Here is a 15,388-nt window from a genome sequence, read left to right on the forward strand (position 1 = left end):
TTTTCACATTCACAAGAAGCATACGACTCACAGATTAATTACTGTAAAGAAACAAGGAAACTCTCTAATCAAAGAATGAATGAAAACGCACGAACAACTTTCAGTTTCCATGATTTACGAAAAACTGCGCGAGCTAATGGACCAATCTGATAGTCTCGATTGATGTAGAGATCGAACGAGAGATATTGAAAAAAATACGACTCACATATAAATTCGAATTGTCTCGATTATAGCTGGACACGCGCAGCGAGTAATTTTTCGAGCGCAGGACGTGGCATGAGCGCACAACGAGCGCATCTACCGGCACTGAATACGACTGGCTGACTGACTGACTGACTAACCGTCGAGAGGCCGCCGTGTAGCACGAGAAAGGAAGAAGAGTTGAAGAGTGAGGAGAAGAGATGACGCGTATCGCCGGACCGATTTTTCGTCGTTTCTTGGTGATATGCGCGGATAACCGCCGACAGATGAATGAAAGCAAAGCACGTTCTTCGAGGCGCGTGCTTTTCGCGCGAATTCACCCACCGCCGAACACAAGCACGACGAACACACAATCCAGACGACGAGCAGCTAGACCAGCTAGGCACGAAAACTACCCGCGCTGCGGCGCTGCCTGGCTCACTCGGCCCTGCCCGATCTCGGCCGACCTCACACGAAGCCGCACGAGCCCGAACGTCGCGAGTCGAACGCCGCGAGTCGAACGCTTTCAATTTATCGGGCGCGCTTCATCGTAACCCCTTCGAATATTTCTTTTCCTTTTCGTAGTGATGTTTGAAAGGTTTGTTAATTGTCCTTGTTTCTCCTTGTGCGTGTTGCGTGTAACTGATGAAAGAATGAAGTGGGCAAAATGGTAAGATTATGGAATGATTTGATGAATAGATTATTGCATAGGAGAATATCTTTTTTTAACTCTTTTGCAGTGGTTGATTAATTCCTTTTGTGTGCTATCTGGTATGCAAGTGATGGAAGAGTGCAGTAAAAAAAGTGACAAGGTAAGATTATCAAGTAATTTGATAAATAAATTGTTGTATAGCAGAATATATCTTTTTATTTTTTTTTTTTGCAGTGTTTGGTTGATTTCGTTAACCGTTTCTGCGCACTGTGTGGTGCGCAAGTGATGGAAAAATGCAGTAGAGAGAGAGAGAGAGAGAGAGAGAGAGAGAGAGAGAGAGTGAGAAGAATCGAGTAGAGAAAGTGGGAAGTGTAACAAGGTAAGATTCTTTCTCTTTTTATAGGAATATTTATTTTATTTAATTAATTGTTTCTACATGTTCTCTGGAGTGGAGAGAGTAAAAAATAGAACTATGCGGTAATTAGATAAATAGATAATTGGAATCAGAATTCAATTACTACAATTGATTGAGATGATATACAATTAAATATGAAAATATTTGAACATTTATTGTAATGAAAGTTCGTACTAATAAAATTTCAAAAGGTTTCGTATAATTTTCGTGAGCTATTGTATGTAACGAACGAGATTGGTTTAATCTTATGTGGTTGTATATATAAAGTAGAAATACCGTAACGGGTGATAGTAGGTTAGGTGTTAGTCGAGTAATTGATGGATAATTAAGTGGTTCAGGTGGTAAGTAGTACAGGTCAATCGTGAGAACATTATTAGAATTATAATATACTGAACCTTTCAACAAGTTAATATTGCATTAATATTGTTTGCAATTATAGTAAATAAGTGAAAGATATTGGTATTGTAAATGAATCATTTTATTGCTCTTATCATTTTATCTTATTATTCTATCGTTTGTCATAATACATAGATAGTATTTAAATAGGTTGGAGGATAATATTAACGTTATGAATGAATTATTTCATCTTCATTCATTAGTACGTACAAAACATTGTCAATCAATGTTTGTTATTATTAAAAGTGCAAGGATACATGGAATGAAAAAATATATAATTATTCAAAATAAAGGGCATGTTACAATCTACAATTATAATTTAATAAGTGAAATAAATTCTCATTTAGATTTCACTTCTTTATATAAATCTGCATAAACATCTCCATTTAATTATTACATAAAACTCAAAGCATATTTTTTATCAAAATATTTTTAATGGCTCTACCAATATAGAAAGAAATATAATGATGAAAGTAGCAAAAAATAATATCGTAATAAAATGTTAAAGTAATATTTCCATAAATACAAATTACAGTATAATATACGCATACTTCCTCCAATATTTCCAGTCTTTCAGTTCCTCTAAAATTTAAAAATAAAAAACACATTATTTTTCTTTCACATTAATTACTTTATTGCTCCATATTTTATATTCCATTCATTTGATTCTCTAAAGAAAACGGTAGGATAATATAATTTCTTTTTAATAAACGACATTTCCTTTGATTTTCAACTCTTCGGTTTTCACTTAATTCACTTTTCCTAGCGGAAACTTGTGGAATAAAATTTCTTGATTTATCGAGGTTCGTTCTTCAGGTTCATCAATCATTTCGTTTTCACATTCTTTAATTTTATATATTTCCTCGAGAAAACTTTTTACATAAAAAATATTCTGAAGATAAAGAATAGTCTCTTCTGTTATCAAAGTGGCGAGATATTGTAAATCGAATGAGATCAAAATATCACGGTGTAAAAATAATTCTGTGCGTTTCGATGAAGTATTATTTTTTTATTTTTGCGAAGTTCAGTATTATTTGCTTCATACGCGCGAACAGTTGGCGGGGAATGTAGCGAAAATACTTTAAGGTCTTCTCATTCGTTCATCTGTGCAGCAAATGGAAAAAAAAAACAGAGAAGAGACAACGAGACAACGGAGAAGAAATAACGAATAATGTCATTGGCCGTTCGATATTTTCCATTTTATTCAATCCATCAGCGGCGACCAAAAAAATACATCTATATTTCCTTGCTCTAGAAACACGGAGAACATATAGAAACCCACCTTTTTCAGGTAGAAAGAAAACTGACAGAAGGAAATAATGTTTCTGCGTTATAAATTTTTCTTTTGTTAAATGTTTCCTCTAATAATATTCTTCAATATTATTGAAGACTATGTTTTAGAAACCTATCTTATGTAGATATATATCTTATGTAGATATAGATTAACAAATCTAGATTTGAATAGTAAACATTGGATACGAATTTAGTTAATTTTATTGAATATTAGGTGTCTGATATTCTCTAATGCATTAATTTAAATGAGATACAAATATAAGAACCCAGCGATAAGATTTACGAATCTTAAATTTAAAGATTTAAGTGATTTTTGTTATGTAAAAAGGATTGTTATTTTATATTATATATTTTTCTATATAAAATGGCAAAAACTAAAGAGCGAGACGCGAGAATTGATTTGGAACCATCGAGGTATTTCTTGAACTCCACAAAGCAACGCTTTATCCAATAAATTTTCTATTTGTAACGTAATATATTGTAACTTTCTCTGGAAGAATCGGAGAATCTTTCTCGTACTACCGGTCCCATCGAAGGAAAATAGCCTTCGTTTTCATTTTCGTAACCCAGCGAGTTATTTCTAGAGTGTAGTCCATTTATTGACATGAAAAATATCGCAAATTTTTCAGTTCTCGCGCGAGTTTCTGTCGCAACAAAAAAGAAACAAAAATAATCTTTAGACTTTTATATCAAGCTCAGATAATTTAATTCACTCGGATAATAGAATTCGACTGCGGTGTAACAATGAACGGATTATTTTCACACAAAATATTAAATGCATTGTTTATCACATGAAACAATTTTTTTTCTCAAAAAAAAACAAGTGGATATTCGAAGAACACCAGAATAAAGGAAAAATAAAGCCAGAAGAATTTGTGTTTCAAAATACGATTCGCGAAATTTGACGATTTCTTTTTATTTCATTTTTGAACCGAAAAAATTCGAATATTTTGGCACTGGATAAACGCAATATAAAAATACACATCAATGGAATACTATTAAATCTATTTTTTTATCCCGAAAAATATTTGCATTCGAATTTTGTCTTAACTCTATTTGTGGTTTTTTTCTACTTATGTTTGAATGATATGTTTGAATAGTTTCGCTAGAAAAATTTCGCCAACCAGAAGCGAATACTGAAAAGCAGGAAATAAGATAAAGTGATTGTGGTTTGCTCTTGAGGATATGCAAACATGTGTACTCACAGTCTATAGATTTAGTAATATCTCGTAACTCATTATTGGTAATTATTGATCCATGAAAAATTACTTTCCGTATCAAATATTTAAGTACTGATACTACGATCATAATAATTCTAGTACGAAATTTGTGCTAGATTACAATTATTAACATGAACATTATTAACATGAAATTTGCAATATAGAAATATTTATTGCGTAAACTTTGCAGTGTAACGTAAAGTTGCAATGTAAATATCTTATAGATATCAACATAAAATTATTGATTTATAGTAATGTTCTTAGCAGACAATATTTACTAGAAAATAAATAAAATTCAATTATACATGCAACAACATAAATTATACAACAAACTCTTTCAGTTTTTCTTGCGACCATTTTCTTTCACATAACGTAATGCTAATTTCGATGATGTAATATTCTAGGGAATATTCTGGAGCTGATATACTCCTAATAAATATGTTCCACATCCTGTAGCCATTGATTATGTCGTGTATCATTAATGTTTCTTGACGTCCGTCTTCATCTAACGGGGACAGCGGTCGATGTATAATGAGATACACGTGATTCTAACGCCTCGAGCATTCCTCGCGATCCAATAATTGACGTCGTACATTTATCGTTCGATACATGATCATTCCTTCGATAGAAAGACATCACTAGACACATAACCAATAACGAGAGATGGGACACGCGACTTGGAGAAAGAAACATCCTCGAGAAGATGCTCGTTCGATTAATTCTATTATACAAAATGTAGAAGAGAATTATAATTTCATTTTATTGTTATGTTAACTCTTTCTGGTTGACGTCGAGGTATTTCTCGGTATTGTGATATCGAGGAGACCGATGCCCCTAGAAATTACAACTGGACAGAGTTAAGTAATCGTTAGATAAAGTTATCGATTTTAGAATAATTCCGTGGACCAAACTCGTTAATTACAATTCGAAATATAAAGATGATAGTTGCTGGCATTTGTTATTAATTTTGAAGCGTACGAATAATTTAAATTTATTACGTATAGTTTGTAAATGCGTGGGAATGTAGAAAAAATTCGCAGAATTGAATATTGTATTTTACTGGCATTTTGTATCAAATGGGAGCATAAAATATCCGTAACTGTCTGAAAATATAAAAAAAAGATCGATTATCGGCTTTTTATCTTCTTTCGAAACGCAGATAAAAAATTGCAGATAGAAGGCGAGGTTTCTGGAAAGGTGTTCCATTTCGATGAAAATTCGCATGTCTTGCGGGCAAACGAAAAAATCTGCTCGGAGGATGCAGAACTCTCGCCAGGGAAACTTCGACGAATCGAAAGTTGCTAGCAGCACTTTCCAAAGAAAAGATTCGAATACTTTTCTGCGAGTTGGAAGCAGGGCTTTTTCCCGATGTTCTCGCGATTTGTTCTCCCTTTGGCCCTGCGTTCGTGCCAATCGTATGCGATTTCCTCTTTCAATCTTTCCTGTCGATCAAACAGACAATTTATTCCTTAAAAGCTTTCGACGATCTTCGAGTATTAACTTCTCCCCTCTTTTTATCATTGAATTAAATTTGACACGAAAAGGAGCGGTATATACAGCGGTTCACGGACGTGATGAGATATAGGTTTGTTGTCGATCACAGGGATTAGAATTTCTGATGTCAACGAGAATCGTCGAGTCATTAGATTGATCAGCTGATCATTGAAAATTTATAGTTGTTTCCTTCTACGTGCTGGATCATCCATAAAGGAAACTTGTTATTCTAGATTACGTAATTAATTGGTCGTAATTTACTACGGCTCTTAACGTTCTTGCCGAATTTGGAATATTTCTTCGGGGTATGTTGACTCGTTGGTAATTGAAATTAAAGGTAATTGGATTTGACGAAAGAAAATTAGAAACTTATTGTAAAATGTTATAGTCTTGATGAATATTGGAAATAGAATCTATCGCTGTGAAACTAGAAAATGAGAGTCGAAGTTGCAAAATTAAGATCGCTCAAAAGCGATTTGGAAAAGGATTTGGTGGATTTGAAGATTCACTCGGCGATCGAAGATGAGCTTAATAATTTCTGGCGGCTCGTTGCTACTGGCCGTGTTGCATTTGCAAATATTTCAGCGCACTGGCGCCTACGTTTCATCGTTAAAATTGTTTAATTAACGTTACTAGTTGCAACGTAGACAGCTGTGCGATGAATTGCATTCCTCGTCAGTACGTAACAGACGCGTTGTGCAATTAAACGTGCACGTTCTATCACGAAACATTTCCCGATTTTTACATTAACATGTTAGAAACTTGAATATAATGAAAGAAATTCGAGACTTGGGTGGAACTTTCACTGGATAAAACGAGTATTTGAATCGAGGCTCACTCGTTAAAATACATATGTCTCATTTTATTTTATTTTTCAGTTCATTTCGATTATGCCAAATTATTATAGAATTTAAATCGCAATTTTCTCTTCGCAGTCCTGAATTTTTCCTGCTATTTAAATTTAAGTGATTAAACCATACTTTAAAAACAATATTTCCTGATAACTCGTGGCTTTTATTCGATCTTTGCATTTTACACAATTTTTCTCACGAAGTAATGATTCTACCGATAACTCGCGTTAAGATCATCTGGAAATAGAATATGCAAAATTTCTTATATCGTTATTTACAGATTCTCGCTTTGCTCACAACCTCAGAATGTTTCAGCTTTGCGTAACGTGTCTTTCAACGAGTCGATTTTATTAATACGATGCGCTTAGCAAAATTCGTGAAATTGCATAAAAATCTGTAACATATTACGAACGTCCTTATAATGGGACAACTGATATGCCAAAGATAAATATTTGGCTAATGAGAAATTAAAGGAGCGGAATCTACAGAGGACTGGAATTAGTATGCCTGCGAGCAAATGTCTGCACGAAGTGCACCGCGTAAGTATGGAAATTTATCACAGAAGAGGCATTATCATAGTGATTAGTGGGCACGTTCAAGCACCGTGACGATAGTTGCGAGGAACAGGAGTCACGCTGATAAATTCGGCGTCACGCACCAAAGAATGTGGTCTCTACGCATGGCGAATACGTATTTGAAAACATGTCACGTAATTTTCTCTCTCTTCTGTACGTTTTTATCATTTTTTATCGTCGATCGACTTCTTAATATCTCTTGAATATTCGCCAGGCGACATACACTAGCTCACAGAACCATTCGATCATTAAGCTGCGCATTTGTATGAATTTGTGAAAAATTTGTAAATAATAATTTATTGAAGGAGAATAATATTCCGTCTGTTTAAAAGGATCTAAAGGGGAACTGTTCGCTTATTCGGAATTAAACGAGAGGATGAGATGCGGATATTTAAAGCATATTTTAAGTATCCTCTTAGTATAATCTTATTTTAGGACGCATATTGACCGAAGAAACCAAAACCAACATTAAACACGTTTAACGTTCAATACTGTTTGCACAGTAATTTAAACCGTAATTTAACAGATTTATTTGAGCCATCATTTGTAAAGGATAATATAGAAAGTAAGTAAACGTTAGTTAAAAGTGAAAAGATTAATCTTTTGCTATTAAATGAAATTTTCAAAAAAGAACTCTATAGTAAGTCGACGAATCGCTCGCAAATCGTTAGAAATACTTTAGTCGGTTCAAATAAAAGTTGATTTAGAAGTTAACGTAACCCAAACACGTTACCACGATTAACGGTGCCCTGCGTGGATTCTAAGAATTTATTCGGACGCATATTTTATGTGAAATCGAATGGCAATCGCACACGGTGCCTCTGGATCTCGTCTGTATCATCTGAAACACTCGTCGTTCATATTAAAGAGCTCAAGTTCACTCACCTTCGTCGTTCAAGTAGTTCGTTCACTCGTGTAACTTTTTATAGTCACAAGAAGAAAAATGGTACGATTAAATTTGCACGTTAATACGTAGGAAAATCAAACCTTTCTATTAGCAATCCATTTACAACACGCGTCTTTTATTAATAAGATAGAGAAAATAGTATTGCCGTCTCTTGAAAAGTTCAACATTTCCATTTCACCATTCGACATTCAGCATATCGGCGCCATTTAATCAACTCACTCAGCCAAATTCAGCCACTCAATCAAAAATTCAAGAAGCCAAAAATTCTCCCCTCACCATCGCCCTCATTAAATCGCTTAAAACCAGAAATGATTCTGACACGCGACTAACGTTCCTTCGTTTTAACACCTACTTCGTTAATTTACAATATAATTAACAATTTAAAATCGTCTGTAGATCCTAAAGCTATTAAAACCGCCACGTGTCGTGTTATTCTTTCCACTCGAGGCGTGCACGCGTTTATCGAATCGCAAAACAGTATAATTACGGTGTGATGTTACGTGTACACACGAGGCAACAGCTGTTGAGCACACACGCAACAATCACGAAACTGTCTGCAAGCAAGGGAGAGTCACGAACGGTCCGGTTTAGATAAAACTTTAGACCCCACTATTTTTAGCTGCCTAGAAGTTTAGTTTCAAGAAGATCGGAGACGAGTCGTTAGCGACCTTTTCGTTCTTACTGGAAGAAAAAATGATACGTAGTCGACACCTGACCAACCAGTCGCCATTCAACTGAACGTTACGGCTCAATAGGATTAAGCGTCTGCACCGCGTTAATTGCATTACGAGCACATCGCAGACAACGTAGAAGCCAACGTTCGCGTACAGGCCAGGATTTGCTAAAATTCTGAAGTTTCTTCAAATTTCTTTTTTCGTGTGATAAAAGAAATAAAACGAGCAGAATAATAGACTCGATAGTTCTACAAAATTGATATGTATTTAATAAGAACAGCGAATAAGTATAATGTATGTTATATTTATGGTGATATATATCAAAGGGTAAGTCAGTGTCGTCGATATGGGACAAAAATTTGTAGTACAAAAGTTACTAGAATTCATAGTGTATATCGATTTTTGATTTTTGTTTCATCCGTCACTGTTTTATCCGTAATTTGCGAATTACTTTACATCGTCGACCAGTGTGAAGAAAATGAGCAAGTTACCAGGAGGATGGAATCTAAAGTTAATGAAAATGAAGTTAAAAATAACGCTTGAATTTGGAATTCAAATTCCGAGGGGAAAGAAAGTTCTTTAAAGCTTCGTTGATTAAAAACTTGTGACGATTTGCCAATTTCTCGTGTACCTATAACATCTACATACCGTTATATTAAATTGTTCTCGTTTCCGGAGCGACAAAATTCAAATAAAAATTTAAGCTGCGACTTTACTCGGCAAGCTCGTTTAATCTGATGAGACCTCGTCACGCGATTCGACTTTATTCGGATTTATTTCATTCGCAAACAAGATATAATATTATTTTCGACGAACAAACGAGGCAGACTGGGACGAGTTCATACATTTTTGTCCCCGCCCCCCCGTCCTCTACACAATTTCGCCGATATCCAAATTAGCTGCTTCTATCCGTACGTTCAACAAACTGTTTGCACTGTTTTATTCGTTTCAATCGAATCGACAAACGAAAGAATAAAATTATTCGCTGCCTGCTTTTGTATAACGTTGCGTTAAATGTACAACGTTTTGTGAATTTTATCGCAGAGATTTCACGGTATTAATCGTTGTTATGATACTTATTTTTTTAATAAATAGTACTTATTCACGCGTACTGTTCAATAATTCACGTTATATTCGTCGGTTTTTGGAAGAAAAACACGTTATCTAGAAATGATTTCCCCCAATTTCGAAAATATTTATTTCGATTGCAGCGAAGCCATTGCAACAGAATTTCATCTGTTTCTCTCTGGCAATATCAAAAATTAATGAATATGCCAACACGTGCCGCTATTAAGAAAATTCGCGACACAAATATGAAACGTGGCGATCGCGAAATTCCGCGATTGGCATCGCTTCAAAACTTTTCGACACGCATCGGTGCGTTTACGCGAAAATTTCATAAATGTCGACGTGACTCCGTGTCAAAACTCGAAACACGAAACTCAGTGTGAAACAAATACGTGAGAATTTCTCTGAAGATGGCTGATAGAAGAGGAAATAGGATACTTCTTTCATAGAAATTGCGGCGAATTTTAAAAGAAACAGGACGAATAAAAGAAATGAAATTTGATTAGACCGCAAGTTCGAAGTTTACACTTGTCGGAATTTTTCTCGCTAAGCTTCCGCGACACTTGGATTTCAGGTGGTAAAAGATCTTGTTAAACATCGTCAGCCTGTTGTCCAAAATATATTTCCTATCAAACAACTTCTGGAATTGTTAATAGTTTCCACTAAATTACCATGCCACGTCGTATTTGCAATTTTAAGCAAAGCAAAAATAATTGGCGTAAAATATGACTTTTTTTTTATAGTAATAATACGCATAATATGATATTCGGCGTAAAATATGGCACTTTTCAAACTTTCGTTCGAGATCCCAACTTTATTCTGCGAAAGAGAAGAAAAATTTCAATTTCTGTTTTGATTATAAATTATAATGAAGCAAATTGAGTTATGAAACTGTTGTAACAGAAAATTCGTTCTACATCTGAAAACACGTTTAAGTAGAGAAATATCTGAGAGCCGTGGAAAATGTTCGTTGTTATTACGTGGCAGTCACATACGAGCACTCGACTCAGTTTGTACTGCAGAATAATGCAAAATTTGAATAGCGAAAACCGTGACTTCGCGTTTTATCGTGTCATCGTGGTTGATGACAAATAACGCTCGCCGACTCGACTAATTTCTGCAAATACCTTACGCTTGGCAGACCCGTTGATCGAATAATTTTGGAGGTCTATAAATATTCGGACCACCGCATTTCATTAGCGATCCAATAATGTAGGTCTCGAGTTTCACAAAAATTTTCAGTCACACTTTGACAAATCGTGTTCGTTCCACCTTCCAACAAATTTATTCGCCCACGTTGAAAAATAATTATTTATTGCAAGATAGGATTCATACTTTGCTAGCAGAGTAGCATCTTCTCCGAATTACACAGATATTAATTATTGTATAATTCAAGATTCCATCCAGAATCTTATAGTATTATAGGATCATATTTTTTTTTGCTAATATAGTACATTCTCTTTTCTAAAATTATACGATACTCTGAATAAATATATGAGAATATCGATCGTTCAACATTTTGAAGCTTTGCAGGTGAAATAGATAACGTTGGGAAACAAAAATTTAGCGAAAATTCCAACATGAAATTTCAAGTTTAAATTGTAAATTTTTACTTAATAAATTCGTAGATAAGATGATTTTGATCTTTAAAAGAGCAGAGAATCGAGTACAGGGTTCGGAGAAACGCAACAATAGTTAGAAGGAAGACGTGCACGGAGAGCAATTATTTAGGGAAAATAAAGGAAAAAGAAACGATTTTACACTCGAACGAGAGCAAAAATTCAGAAAAGGTAGCGTCTGTACAGGATTGTCTGTGGAAAGAGCGCACACACGAGTCAGTGGAGAAGAAGGTGCAAGGAAATTGCATCGCGAACAACCACAGAGATTCGTCCTTTGCTCGACGAGGACCTCGCTCTGTGAATCTCTCCACAAAAGGATTTTAATGATTCAGCTGATAGACCGTGTTTCGAATTTCCAGCGACTGGACAGCTGCGCTGTGATTCTGCTGTCTCGTTAAAGAGTTCGAAACGATTGCGAAGAGATCCTCTTCCTTTCTGGATTTTAACACGGGATAATGAGCAGACTCTTGTCCTTCTGACATGCTCAGAACAAAATTCCATAATACTTGTCGCGATACAATCTCCTTAATTTTCAGGTACTTGAATATTAAGTCGAGAGATTTGGTATTTTATAATTTTGTTGTATGACGTTGGCAATATGATTTTAGAAAATCTTCCATATAATTTTTTAATAGAAAAAAACGAACTAATATCGTATTACAAAATCGAAATTAATTACTGTACAAGCAAACCAATCACCTTGTCTCTTTACATCAGGAAATTATATTGTCACTATTTCCTACTTTTGAATTTTAAGAACTTATGCACAAAAATTAAGCACGCGACAATAGTATCGAAGGCGTTGCAATTTGTGAAATGTATTTGTAAAATACATCTCATGAAATCGCAATTGTAGAAGAAAATAAGAAGAAGGTGGATGATAAAGCCTCGTTCTACAATAGTGCCTGAAACGATTTCTCCCATGTAGTATCAGGATCAAAAAGCAGAGAGAAGTTTCATTTTGAAACGAATCAGTCTCCTCCGCGGAATAATCGACGAGGTCGAACGCTTACTAATTCAGCGTTGAAGTAATTGTGTTTCAACGTTTTGCCCCGTTCGCCTGAAATTAATGGAGTAATTTTGTACGTAATGGAATTTCGTGTGTTGTTTCGAATTTCAATATCCATCGTTTAAATCGTTTTCGATAGTGATGCACCTACGTTACGTTAACAGGGCTAACCAAATTTTTCTATCTTCCTCATTATTATTTCATTCTTTTAATTATTCAGTTGTTAGCGATTTAATTGAAATAAAATAATACACAATATTCTGTGGTATAGAATTAATTAAACATTTAATTTTTCTTAGAATCTATATTTTATAAGAAGGAAGAGAAAATATTTTGAAAAAAAGGAGAAAGGAAGAATAAATTATTCAGGGAATTATAGGATTTTATTAGGTTTTCCTGTTAATCTGCATGTCACGAGCTTGCAATAATGGAGCATCGATTTTTAATGATTCCTCGTTTCGATGGAAAGCTGGAAAATTCGGGGAAATTAATTAGTCTACCGTTCCACGCCCACGAACATTAACTATGACTTTCTGAGACCAGGAAATTGGATTTGATTGAAAGCGGATTAGATTGATTCTTTGAAATTTCGTCGAGTTTCGCGTTAAATCGAAACCACGCTGGTTGAAAATGACTGTTCGTTCGTTTCATGTTTAGTTTACTCGCGATGGTTTAATCACACCTATATATATATCGCATTTCTGGCATTTCGTAATTTCTGTGGATTTAACTTCCGAGTATTTATTTTACAATTTTTATACGATAATTCTTCTCCGTGCAACGTACTCCGATATCTCGTGCAAACTGGGACAAGTTTTCAAGCCACGAATTTTATTCGAAATAAAAAAAATTCTTCTTGGAAGAAAGTACTCCGATTCTTCTGCAGATTTAAATAGACATCTTTGGACCACGATTTTCCGCTAAAATTGAAAAATTCTCATTCGAAGTAACGTCACTCCAACTGCTTTATAAATCACGATCTTCGTCCAGGATTAAAATATTCTCATCGAAAGTGATACTACGACTCATTTGCGAATTCGTGTAAAAATATAGAAACTCGTATAGAGACTCGTAAAAAAGAACGTGTCACAGGGCAGAATAAAAGATTTCATTCAACGTTACGGGAATTCTCGATGAAACACACGACGCGAACTCGTCCTAATTCATCTTCTAAGCCAAATATTCCTTGGCAACGTTTCACGTACAATTAAAGAACGTTGATCGACGCGAAGAATGGACGGAAATTCCATAGACCACAGACCACGAAAGACACGATGTTACGCTATCGTTTCATCGTGGAACGATCCGGTAATTTATCCGCCTCTCTATTCGCGAATCGCTGGCATTCCAGTTCTCCATCAAGAATCCGAACCAGTGATTCTGCCGCTCTTTCGTTTCGAGGCAAAGTATTTGCGGTTTTGACTGTGTATTCGTGTGTGTGGACATGTCGATAACGCGTTTCGATAGCGAAACACGAAGCGATGGTGATACGATGGTAAATAACGTTTTACCGCGATGAAAACCGCAATCGATGCTCCGCCCTCGATGAAATTTCTCACAGCAACTTTTCTTCTTTTTTCCATTCCACTCCTCTCCCGCGTCGTTACGTAAATCGTTCTAGTTATTAGGAGATTACCGAAGAATCGGGCAGATTGTATAGATTAGAAGCACGAGTTATGTAATAGTGTATTGTTAGTAGATATGGCGAGTGTGGGCGTGTATTATGGAGCATGTTTGCCGGAGGTGAAATTAGGGAAGAAAATGTCAGAAAAATGAGGACATTATGATAATTTTCTTGGATTTTTCTTCGGCTAGGTTGTACGAGGTCGTTTCACATTTAGTGGTTAATTATACTGGTTTCTTTATCCTATGTGCAATTGGCGAATTAATCTTAAGTCTTATTAATTAATACGATAGTTGCACATTTTCATAATTCTACCATCTAATTTTTGATAGCAACTTTCGACCTTTCCTTTAAAAATTCCAATATATAATATCGAGTATTTTTTACTATTAATATTTTTCCTGTATTTTATCCACCATTAAACTAATAGTAAATAAGGATCGAGTAATGGTGACAAATTGAAATTGTTTGAGTACGACGAACAATTGTTACATATTTTGCTTCACACAACGTGGAAAGAATAAAGGATTTGTTTTTAATAGCGTAAATACGCGAAACGTGTACTTTATTTACTCGTTCTTTCATTAGTTGACAAAATTCCAAACCATCGCGCGAATGAATTGGACAAATTGGAGAACTTGTGTACACACACGCGCACACAGTTTCATTTTTCAGTATAACAATTTATTTCCTGAACGAAATCCTTTATTTCGTTTATTTTCCTCATCAGTTGAGAAAAATTGGATACGGTTGTTGCTTGGAACAGCTGGAGAAGTAGTTACGGCGTGGAGTTTCGTATTTTAAAATAAGAATTTGTTGTTTTCTTATTAGCAAGAGGAATGTTATCGGTGAAATATGTTCTCTCTTATCAATACGAAGAAACACAGAAGTTTCAACATATGAAGAATAGAATTTTTGATTTCTAACGCGTTTCAAATTAGACGCGTAACATGGTGTAAAAATAGTATTTTAATTGCTCCAATTTCTACCTCGATGATCCATCAATTTCCAGCTGTCAGTTTCGATTTTCCGAATAAGTTTCTACAAAAGTATCAACGATCCAGTCATTCTCTGTGACAGCATGAACAATCCATTGACGTAGAAAATAATCTCATGCTACGACATATCCGATAGTCCAATAATCCAGCATAATGACATTAATAATTGAACAATTCCCTATAACAATTTTCTAATTTTCTTAATTCTCTGAATTTGCTTTTGCGCGATTTATAACACCAAATACCAATTAATCGTTCGGAAATGATCAGAGCACGAATTCAGTGCACAAAGCGTTATTCCCAACGACTGACGTCGATAAATGCTCAATTACTGGATGGAATGCGCGATCAATGGTTACTCTGGCTTTGATAAAAATAATGGCGGTGAGAGATGGCTGGCGTGGAATGAAAAC

General features: G+C 35.0%; 2 protein-coding genes across 7 annotated transcripts in view; one reads left to right on the forward strand and one right to left on the reverse strand.

Moving 5' to 3' along the window:
- The window catches only part of LOC100746626 (cAMP-specific 3',5'-cyclic phosphodiesterase), a 370,153-nt gene that overhangs the window by 262,789 nt on the left and 91,976 nt on the right, over window positions 1–15,388 (reverse strand). For 2 of the 6 annotated variants that reach the window (XM_012389103.3, XM_012389102.3), the window contains exon 1: window positions 206–436. The exons of 3 other annotated variants lie outside the window; for them this stretch is intronic. The gene's annotated coding sequence lies outside the window, so the exon portion shown is untranslated. Of the gene's footprint in view, window positions 1–205; window positions 485–15,388 lie in introns of those variants that run through there. One more of the 6 variants, XM_012389104.3, reaches the window with a different exon arrangement.
- The window catches only part of LOC100742561 (FK506-binding protein 5-like), a 72,799-nt gene continuing 58,093 nt past the window's right edge, over window positions 683–15,388 (forward strand). The window contains exons 1-3 of the transcript XR_002947250.2: window positions 683–850; window positions 921–992; window positions 1,067–1,211. The gene's annotated coding sequence lies outside the window, so the exon portion shown is untranslated. The remainder of the gene's footprint in view (window positions 851–920; window positions 993–1,066; window positions 1,212–15,388) is intronic.

Source organism: Bombus impatiens, unplaced genomic scaffold (assembly GCF_000188095.3).
Source record: "Bombus impatiens unplaced genomic scaffold, BIMP_2.2 scf_0637, whole genome shotgun sequence".
NCBI classification, from domain to species: Eukaryota; Metazoa; Arthropoda; class Insecta; order Hymenoptera; family Apidae; genus Bombus; species Bombus impatiens.